At 44.9% G+C, this 10,066-nt stretch overlaps 1 pseudogene; it reads right to left on the bottom strand.

Annotated features, from left to right (window-relative positions):
* Window positions 1–9,666: 9,666 nt before the first annotated feature.
* LOC134912884 (5S ribosomal RNA) lies at window positions 9,667–9,785 on the bottom strand (annotated as a pseudogene).
* Window positions 9,786–10,066: the final 281 nt, after the last annotated feature.

Genomic DNA, 10,066 nt, shown 5'->3' with positions numbered 1-10,066 from the left:
ACCTTCCTGTCCTCAGCGGTGAGGGGAAAGGTAGTTAAAAACCTCTGAGGAATTTTAAATTTCTTATCCGGGTTTAACCATGCTTCCCTTGCCAGGGAGTTTAATTCTTTAGACACAGGAAAAGTTGCTGAGGTTTTTGGTCTGACATTAACGTACAACTACTCATCCGGTTCTGACTCCTGATCGGGGATGTGAAGAACCAATCTAACAGCAAAAATAAGGGCCTCCACCCCTGGGGACAGAGAGCTGTCCTAATCCATATAATCATCATCTACATCAGGCTGATCAGAATCAGAATCAGACTGGAGCACCTGTGGTAGTGAGCGTTTATGTGAAACCAACAGAGGGGGCTGAGAAGCCTTTCTGGTATCTGCTGCTTTGGCCATGGAATCAATGGACTGCTTCAACACCTGTCTCTCCTTTTTAGATGCAGCTAATTCTGAATTTACATTCTGAATCATGCATTTAAAATTGTCTAACCAGTCAGGTGCCTGTGAACTGTGCCCCCTGTGGAGATAAGGAGCATTGTTCACACATGAGGGACCCCGCTGATGAAGGGGTAGAGTTACAAGCAGCACACATAATCATGTCCACAGACATATTGACACAAGTGAAAATACAGCGCAGCTCACTGAAAACGCCTCCACACAGACCCTAAAGAGCCCCTGGAGTGACGCTGAGGAAACGGAGACCAGCACACAAACACAGCCCCAATGTGTGAATGTAAGTGTATATCTAATATAAGTGCAGCTGCGCTGCCCCTGGAGAGCTCCCCCCCTGCTATGACCCCCTGGTACCAGGACAGAAGTCTGTAACCACGTGGGTCGCCGGAGGAGCAGCATACATGCAGCCTTGATCCGCAGCAGCAGGAAATGGTGCCTTCCCGCCTCTGGTCCTGCTCTGGGAAGCCCCGCCCCTTGTAATGGTGCGCGGAACCTGTGACATGAATTATTTATACTGGCTCCGTTATACATAGTAAAAATCTGACAGTGCACACAAAGCCCTTTCTTGACAGTGAGCACTGCTGAGGAGAGCCAGTTATGTCCGTGGCAGGCACCGCAGCACGTGGCTCGTGACCGCCGCGTGACCTGCCGCCAACTGCACCAGGGACCCGCTAACCAAGACCCCGGTGTAGCACTCACTATACCTTGAACTTCGGCATCTGTTAGAGGGTGGCAGCAAGCTGCCAGCATGGGCACACATACTAATGATGTGTGATCAGCACTTTAGGAGCTCAGTGTCCTTTCAGCTGGAATTACGAACCATTAACCCTCAGGAGATTGGTTCGGTCCCCCCTCTAAGTCCCATGAAGCAGGTAGCCTGGTTGCCAACCAGGGCTACCTGAAAATAACTAAAATAACAAAATAAAGGAAACTCTATGGAGCTCCAGAGAAATGCACCCGGCTTCTTGGGCACATTTTTCTAAACTGAGTCTGGTAGGAGGGGCATAGAGGGGAGGAGCCAGCACACACATACACACACTAAAGGTATTAAAGTGCCAGGCTCCAGTGGACCCGATCTATATACCCCATGGTACAGAACCCCAGTATCCACTAGGACGTTAGAGAAAATTTAAAACCAAACAGCAGCCAATGAACAGTTTCTATTATTAAAACCTACAATTAAAGAAAAAAACGTACATCATTGCACTTACTAGAATTGTTACTTTCAGCAACTGCCCACTGCTGCTGCATATCTAGTGGTACTGAAGGATCCCTCTCTAAAAAGAGGGGGCCATTCCGAGTTGATCACTCGCTAGCAGTTTTTAGCAGCCATGCAAATGCATTGTTGCCGCCCATGGGGGAGTATATTTTTGCTTTGCAGGAGTGCGAACGCCTGTGCAGCCGAGCGCTTGCAAACACATTTTCTGCAAAACAAGACCAGCCCTGTAGTTACTTATCCTGTGCGATGATTGCTGCAATGAGTGACACGGTAATGATGTAAGATACCCGCCCAGCAAACGCCCGGCCACGCCTGCATTTTTCCAAACACTCCCAGAAAACGGTCAGTTGCCACCCAGAAACTCGCACTTCCTGTCAATCTCCTTGCGTTCGGCTGTGTGATTGGAATCGTCACTAGAACCAGAGCAAAACCACAAAGGACTACGTACCCGTACGACATGTGTTCGCATTGTGGTGCATATGCATGCGCAGATTAACCGGTTTTTCCACTGATCGCTACGCCGCGAACAATAGCAGCTAGCGATCAACTCGGAATGACCCCCAGAGTGCAGTGTTGTAGCCTATAGGCTACAATGACTACAATCAGGAGATTATATTAGCTATCTGTAGTCAAGCTCCAAAAAGCTAATATGGCAAGGCCCAAGGAAGCATTCCATTTCCATATATAGGGCATGATTGTGAGTTGCACACCAAAGTGTAAGCAGCATCAACTATTGGCCCATCTATGAGTTTATGCAAATGCTGCTACTAACTGCTTCAGATGTGTACATCCGTGCAACCGAATGTACAAGGCCCATTTTTAGCGTTTGTGCATGCTGTAATACCGATTGATGCCTCTATATATGCCAGAAAAAGAGGGAGACTGGACTGTCACTGCACACACTATTTTTAAACATTATAGGAGGTGCAACCATGCTGAGCCTTCTAGCACCATACAGGAGAAATAAAAGTGCTGATGCGCACTCTAAGCACTAAGGATATAATTCAGACATGATTGCTAGGCTGCGTTTTCTCACACCCTGCGATCAGGTCCGAACTGCGCATGCGTATGCACCGTAGTGCACAGGCGCAATGGACCGCAGCAACGGGGATCATTGCATAGCAACGGGATGGTGCAAATAAAGCTCAAGGTGACTGACAGGAAGAGGGCATTTGTGGGTGGCAACTGACCATTTTCAGGGAGTGTCTGGAAAAAACACAGCATGTTCAAGCATTGGAAGGGAGGGTATCTGACGTCAATTCCAGTCCCAGACAGGCTGAAGTCATCACAGCGGCTAAGTTTGTGCAGCTCTGAAACACATGCGTTCGCACACTTGCACAGCTAAACTACACTCCCCCTGTAGGCGGCGACTATCTGATCGCAGGGCTGCAAAAATTGCTGCCCACCGATCAGGTCCGAATTAGGCCTTTAGAACACTGCTAGTCAAAATCATTTTCAGAAACTCTTACAATTATCATGGAGTATAAGTGAAGTTCTTAGGACACATTTGGCCAAATATATGGGCACACCCACTAAAGGTGAACTTCATTAAATTGGTCCCTAACATCTCTAATACTAACACATTATCTAAATGTATCCTATACAAAAAGACAACTCCTATAAACATCCTAGTGATATTTGGTGGACCCCCTTCTTTTAAAGTAAAGCATTCATTACCTTCAAAACCAGAAATAAAGACACGGAGACTTGAATTTTGGCAGAAAAATTGCTAGCTATTTATTTGACCCTAACCAGTAGCAAACCTGTAATAGGAAATTTTATTAAGATGCCGATCCAGCCGGCATATGGTGGCAGCAAAAAGAACGGCTCTATTAACCTAAATTAACCTTAAAATACAAAAAATTCGAAACCATCCTAATTTTACTACAACTATCACAAACCGGTAATAGGTGACAACTCAACCCCCACAGTGACTACCCACCGCTCCTGGGTGCCCTGCCGCTGCCTTCCCGGACGGGTGGTCAAGCGGCCAATAAGTCGATGGAGGTGAGTGCACCTAAACCACACCAAACTGTAAAACACTACAGCTTACCATACAAATACAAAACTGCCGTTCTTTTCCGCCAATAAATAGCCAACGATAAAACCAGCCAACAACTTAACGCCAAGGCACCACGTGCCAGAATTTCTGACCACAGGGGCGGGAGGGTGGGAAGGCAAATCACCACAAGAGAGAGCTAAAATGGCCTCACCTTCCCTATATATATCAAACCCTCCCCTTCAAAAAAGGCTGTACTTTCCTCACAGCTAGGTCCACCCCTCACCTGATGTTTAACTCTTTCCTTTCCTATGCAGTCAATTCTCTCTCCTACAATAATATTCAACAAAGTAAAGGATTCTATCCCTGTGGACAGTGTAGATTATGTAAATATTGAAGTAGAAAAAGAACTCACTTTCTGAACAGTGATAACAGGTGAGAAAGATAGCTTGATGAACTATTTAACTTCTGGGATAATTTATATGATAGAATGTAAATTCAAATATATATATTGGGAAAACAGAAAGTCAGATACAATTCTTTTCTTGAGCACACAAGAAATATTACACATAAAATAACTAATCACAGTGTACCGAGTTACTTTGAAGAGTATCAAAATACTTCTCTGAATAGGTTTACCTTCAAAGCATTAGAACAAGTTAAATTAGTTGAAAGAAAAGGTGTTTAAAAAAAAACTAGCAATAAGAGAAAATTATTGGATCAATACTTTAAACACTATGGTCCCAGCAGGTTTAAATGAGGGCTGCAATATGGTCTCCTTTTTTAGTAATAATGTATAAACAGACCCAATTTATAGCTTAAATCACCCTATGAGTATATATCTTAGGCTTGATTCTGAGGTGAGGTTTGTTCCAGATACAAAGTTACTTGATTTTTCATTTAATTTCATCACAGAGGGCCCGCCTGATTCAGAGGTGATGCTGCTGCATCCGTGTTAGTTCCGTTGCTGGATTTGCAGGTTCAGTGAAACGCAAATGCTAATTTCAACCTTCCCCTCCAGGACCCGACTGCCCATCTGGCACTTCTGGCAGAAGGGCTGATGGCCTGGTGGGTAGGTCTGGCAACCCAGAGAAACCGGGGCTGTCTGAGCAATGCCAGAGCTGTCCCGGTCTGTCCCTGCTTCCCATTGTGCACTAGCATGCACTAGATCACAGGTTCCCAAACTCGGTCCTCAGGACCCCACACAGTGCATGTTTTGCTGGTCTCCTCACAGAATCGCAAGTGAAATAATTAGCTCGACCTGTGAACCTTTTAAAATGTGTCAGTGAGTAATTAATACACCTGTGCTCCTGCTGGGTTACCTGCAAAACATGCACTGTGTGGGGGTAATGTGGACCGAGTTTGCAGACCTATGCACTAGATCACAAGTTTTCAAACTCGGTCCTCAGGACCCCACACAGTGCATGTTTTGCAGGTCTCCTCACAGAATCGCAAGTGAAATAATTAGCTCCACCTGTGGACCTTTTAAAATGTGTCAGTGAGTAATTAATACACCTGTGCACCTGCTGGGTTACCTGCAAAACATGCACTGTGTGGGGTCCTGAGGACCGAGTTTGAGAACCACTGCACTAGATAGTACAAGCACTGAGATGCACATTTTCAGGCCCAGAATCAGCCCCCTTATTTCACTATTCCGACAAACTTCTACATTCACATTATGTACTGCACTGTCCCAGATACAGTATGTAACTGGTTACATAATGTCCCTAATGCATACTTGCCTACTCTCCCGGAATGGCCGGGAGGCTCCCGAAAATCGGGTGACCCTCCCGGCCCCCCGGAAGAGCAGGCAAGTCTCCCGATTAGCGGGGTCCCCCTGCCCGTCCGCCCACTTAGTGTGTAAAGTGGGCGGTCCGGGCAGTTGATGACGCGATTCTTGCTGAATCGCGTCATCATAGCCACGCCCACTGCAGTGTAATGCCGGTGATCGCGGCATTACAAAGTGGGGGGCGTGGCTTAAAGGCAGTGTCATCGTGACTCCGCCCCCGTCCCGCCTCCGGTCCACCCCTTCATCCACGTCACAGCCTCCCCTGCCCGCCCTCTGAGACGACCTAGCTGCTCTCTCCCGCAGAGAGCAGCCAGAATGTAGGTAAGTATGCCCTAATGTATTAAGAAATACATTCCTAATAAATAGTTCCTAAGAACATTCCTAAGAAATAGTGATAATTAGTATATAGGAACAATATTGGGAAGCTTTAAACAGAATAATCCTTCATAATCAAGTGCTGGAGGATGGCACTTCACATACCTTTTACACGGAAATGGGCCAGGATGCCTTTGTGTATGTAGCGTCTGTGACATAGGGAAGGCTAATTGATGAGTAATCTGCTCTTTAGTGCTACTGTAGCTCAGACATGTTAACATGCTGCCATATACTGTATAAGCACCTTTCCCTGCTGCTGACAAAATAACCTTTACTCTTCTTTTGTTAGCTGATAATTTGTGAGAACTATAATCTTGCCATGTAACTGGGCAGATTCATTAACTGTGCATAAGGACTCTAACGAATTACATATGTAAGAAGGTCTTTACCACTTGTTTAAATGCATGTTAGAAATTAAATCCAGGCACAAAACATAAACATAGTTTCAAATAAGTTACAAAGAAACAAAGGATGAGATCTGTAGGGGCACTCGGGGAACAACTTGATGCTTGTGTCAAATATGTCAGCGGCAAACGCAGAATTTCAAGAGAGGACTTTCCAAATGCATTCCACAATCTCACACTCTGCGGAACATGGAATACAGTATTAATATTTAACACTATAGATGGTCTATAACATATGATGTGTCACGATCCTCACTGTAGTTCTCATATTTGGTGACTTACCTCTGCCATCTCTGTCCTGGATCCTGCATCTTTCTGCTCACTGGGATAAACAGCTTGCCAATACCATTAGTTTCCTGAGTCCTGAGTTCTCTGCCTGGAAGGTAAGAGTTAATGAGCTCCACCTGTGGTGATTAATCTTCTGTGTGAGTCTGAAATCAGCAATCTGAAGTTTAGGCCTAAAAGCCAGCATCCTCTGTTTGTTTGCAGAAGTTCAGGATTCAGTGTTCTTTCAGCCTGCTAGGCCTCACTCCACATCACAGCCTAGTCTAGAGCACTCACATGACAGTGACTATTCACCTGACCCAGAGCTGTCCAATCCTGTGCCAGCCTAAGACTCTCTGAATCACCTGACACTGCTCACCAATCACCAAGGACCAGGAAGTACAAGTCAGGAGACTTGAGTTGGAAACTCTGCCAGTTCCTCGTGTCACACACAGCTCTGTGTGAGCTTAGAAGCTGAGCTCCCTAAAGGTAACACTTGTACTTTGGTTCCTGTAAAACTCTATTACTTTGCCACCCAGTCTGAATTATAGTTGTGTTACCATTGATATCCAGTATTTCTACAGTTTTCATCTTAAAGTCACAGTTGCAGTATTCCACAGTCTCATCTTGGAGCCACAGCTCCAGTGTTCTACAGTTTCATCTTAAATTCACAGTTGCAGTATTACTGTCTCCTCTTAAAGCCACAGTTGCAGTATTCCACAGTCTCATCTTAAAGTCACAGCCACAGTCATTGTTCTAATTTCAGTTGCGTTTCCAGTCATATCCGGTACCAGCCCGGATTATAGTTGCATCTCAGTCTCACCGGTAACCAGCCCGGTTCTCAGTTTCACCAGTAACCAGTCCAGCTTACTATCTCACCAGTAACCTTGAGTACATAAGCACCTACTCCTGTGACACTATATCCAGTTCAATCTCACATATGCATTCATCATCCTGCTATCAACACCAAGTCCCTGGTGATCCAGTGGTCAGGATATGGCTTCCTCTGCCAAGACCCGGGTTCGATCCCCAGTCAGAGATTGCTCCTTATTCTCACTGATTCCTACAGACCAGCCTAATATTCACATAGTCCTCCAGTCGCCCGCACAGACTTCACTAACACAGGGTTCACAAAAACCACAGGCATGACAGGATCTATCAAACATATTTAAATAATATAAATAAGATAAGGTCAGGAAATGGTTAAACATACTATAATAAATAAATAAATAATTAAATAAATACTTGAACACTTCTTCCTGATAGCTACTCTCCGGTCCAGTGCACTGATTGAGGACCACAAACATAGCAAACTTGGTAAAAGAAACTGCTACCAACTCTGCTCTGTCCCTTAAACTTATATACCATTGCTATTGTTGTCATAATTTGAGCCACTTGGCAACTGTAAACCCCCCCTGCATTTGGGACAGTCCCATTTTTTGGGGACTGGACCGCTGTCCCACCCGCAATCCGCAATGTCTTGCTATGGGGGGGAGCAGCTGGGAGGCTCCTGTCACTCGCTGATGTCACTCGGTGAATAGATGCTGTGCAAATGCTCGGGTTTACTATGTTTGCCCGGCTATCGGGATACTGGCGCCCAGCATGCTGACACCGGGATCCCAACCGGCGGAATGGTGTGAGCGGGGTGAGCTCAAAAGACCCCCTTGCGCACCATGCTATTTATTCTCCCTCCAGGGGTGTCGTGGACACCCCAAGAGGGAAAATAGTTCTCTGTAGCCTAGCAGTTGGATCCCGGCGCTGGTATGCTGAGCGCCGGGATACCGACAGCCGGGATATCGACTGCCACCCGCATGCACACAGTGTCTATTCACGGAGACAAGAGGGACTGGGGGCATGGCCAGCAGCTCACAGAGCGCCCCATAGTGATGGGCAATGGGGGCGTGACTCGCGACCATGGCATTACTGCAAAGCTACACTCCTTTACTGAGGCCACACCCCTTTTTCCAACAGGGCAACTCCGCACCAGGGTCCCGAATCATATCTCATAAAAGTAGGGAGGTATGATAAAAGTATATATTTTATTCTGTGGTATCCAAATAGGCCCTGATGTAGCCAGATATCCCGTGAAATGCGCATAGGCATTCATGGCTGCATGTGTTACAAAAATATAGCAAAATGTATGAACTAATTCAATATACAGATAGCCAATCGGTATAAAATTACATATCTGTGCTTGAAATGGAGCAGCAGAGAATCTGCATATGGTTAGAAGTGCTGGAATCTTGTCAGAGATCTTGACATGGTGGCTAGCAATAAGTGAAATCACACATAGGTGTGTATCAGTCAGTGACGGACTGGACTTGAACACAAAATGAATAGTTCCGCAACAGGTTATACTTTCAGACAAAACCTCTAATGGATAATAGTCTATTACCAACCATATTTATAATTTGCACTTTATGTGTTAATCGGATGTCGGTGGTGCTCCCAGAGTCAGTGGAAGTACATGAACATAAGAAGAAGAAAAGAAAGACTCTGTGCTGGGGCACTCTTGTAAAACGTGATTAGACAATAAAACTTAACTTTTAATTATTTCATTAAAATAATTTGACTAAAGAAAATAATATGCCTTAGCATTCATGCGTGGTTACAAATTGCTCACATAAATTTACACGCAAGAGAAAAGACTATATAATGATTAAACACCTTGGTGAAAGTAGTTGAATATAGCAGTACAGTTACCCGGGTAAACTTGTCCATCAATAATATAATAAGACAGGTTTTTTCTTCCCAAGGGGGTACCCTATTAATTGGTCCTCACCATTGCATATTGTTTATAAACGATGGGTTGTTGCCTATATGGGTTATTTACCACCCTCTGCTCTATTATCAGGCAGTGGTGTCACCAGAAGGCATTTAATTCAGCAGATTATTGCCTTTCTAGCTCGGTTTGGGTTATGAATAGATTACTGGGTTTAATGCAGGGCCCCTCTCTCTCAAAGCACATTAAGAAGAGAGGTCACAGATATTTAGCGTCACCTGTAGTTAGTCGGTCTATTTCAATAAAATCAGAGATACAACAATAAGGGTATTCAATTATTTATAACCCTACATAGCAAAAAAAGGGGTACTGTGTATGAGAAGAAAGGAAGCACTAGCAAGTTTGTAGAAAGGTATAGGGTAGATATCTTCCTTCTACTGTTCAGCATAGATGTTTACTACACCTGGTATTCATTGGTGGTTTCCCAACCAATTACTAACCAGGCCTGCCAGAGATTGGCTTCCAAGATCGGATGAGATTGGGCATATCCTATGGAGTATGGCAGTAATCTGCTGAATGAGAGAGTACTACTACCCTATGAGGGAAAGCTTGCTTCTGCTGTCCAAATGGATGAGAGAGCACGTGATAGAGTGAAAAAAGTATTTAGATAAAGAGCTGACATTTTTTTTGAATAGGTACAGGTAAAGAGAACCTGTAAGGAAAAAGTAAGCGTGAGAGTCTATATATTAGACCAGGGGTGTCAAACTCAAATTCATCGGGGGCCGCATCAGCAGTTTGGTCCCCATCAAAGGGCCGGTTGTATCTGTAGGTCTATCCAAAATTTACCGCTC

Source organism: Pseudophryne corroboree, chromosome 4, assembly GCF_028390025.1.
Source record: "Pseudophryne corroboree isolate aPseCor3 chromosome 4, aPseCor3.hap2, whole genome shotgun sequence".
NCBI lineage: Eukaryota > Metazoa > Chordata > Amphibia > Anura > Myobatrachidae > Pseudophryne > Pseudophryne corroboree.
Note: the sequence above shows the minus strand (reverse complement) of the source record. Positions and strands in the feature narration are given on the sequence as shown.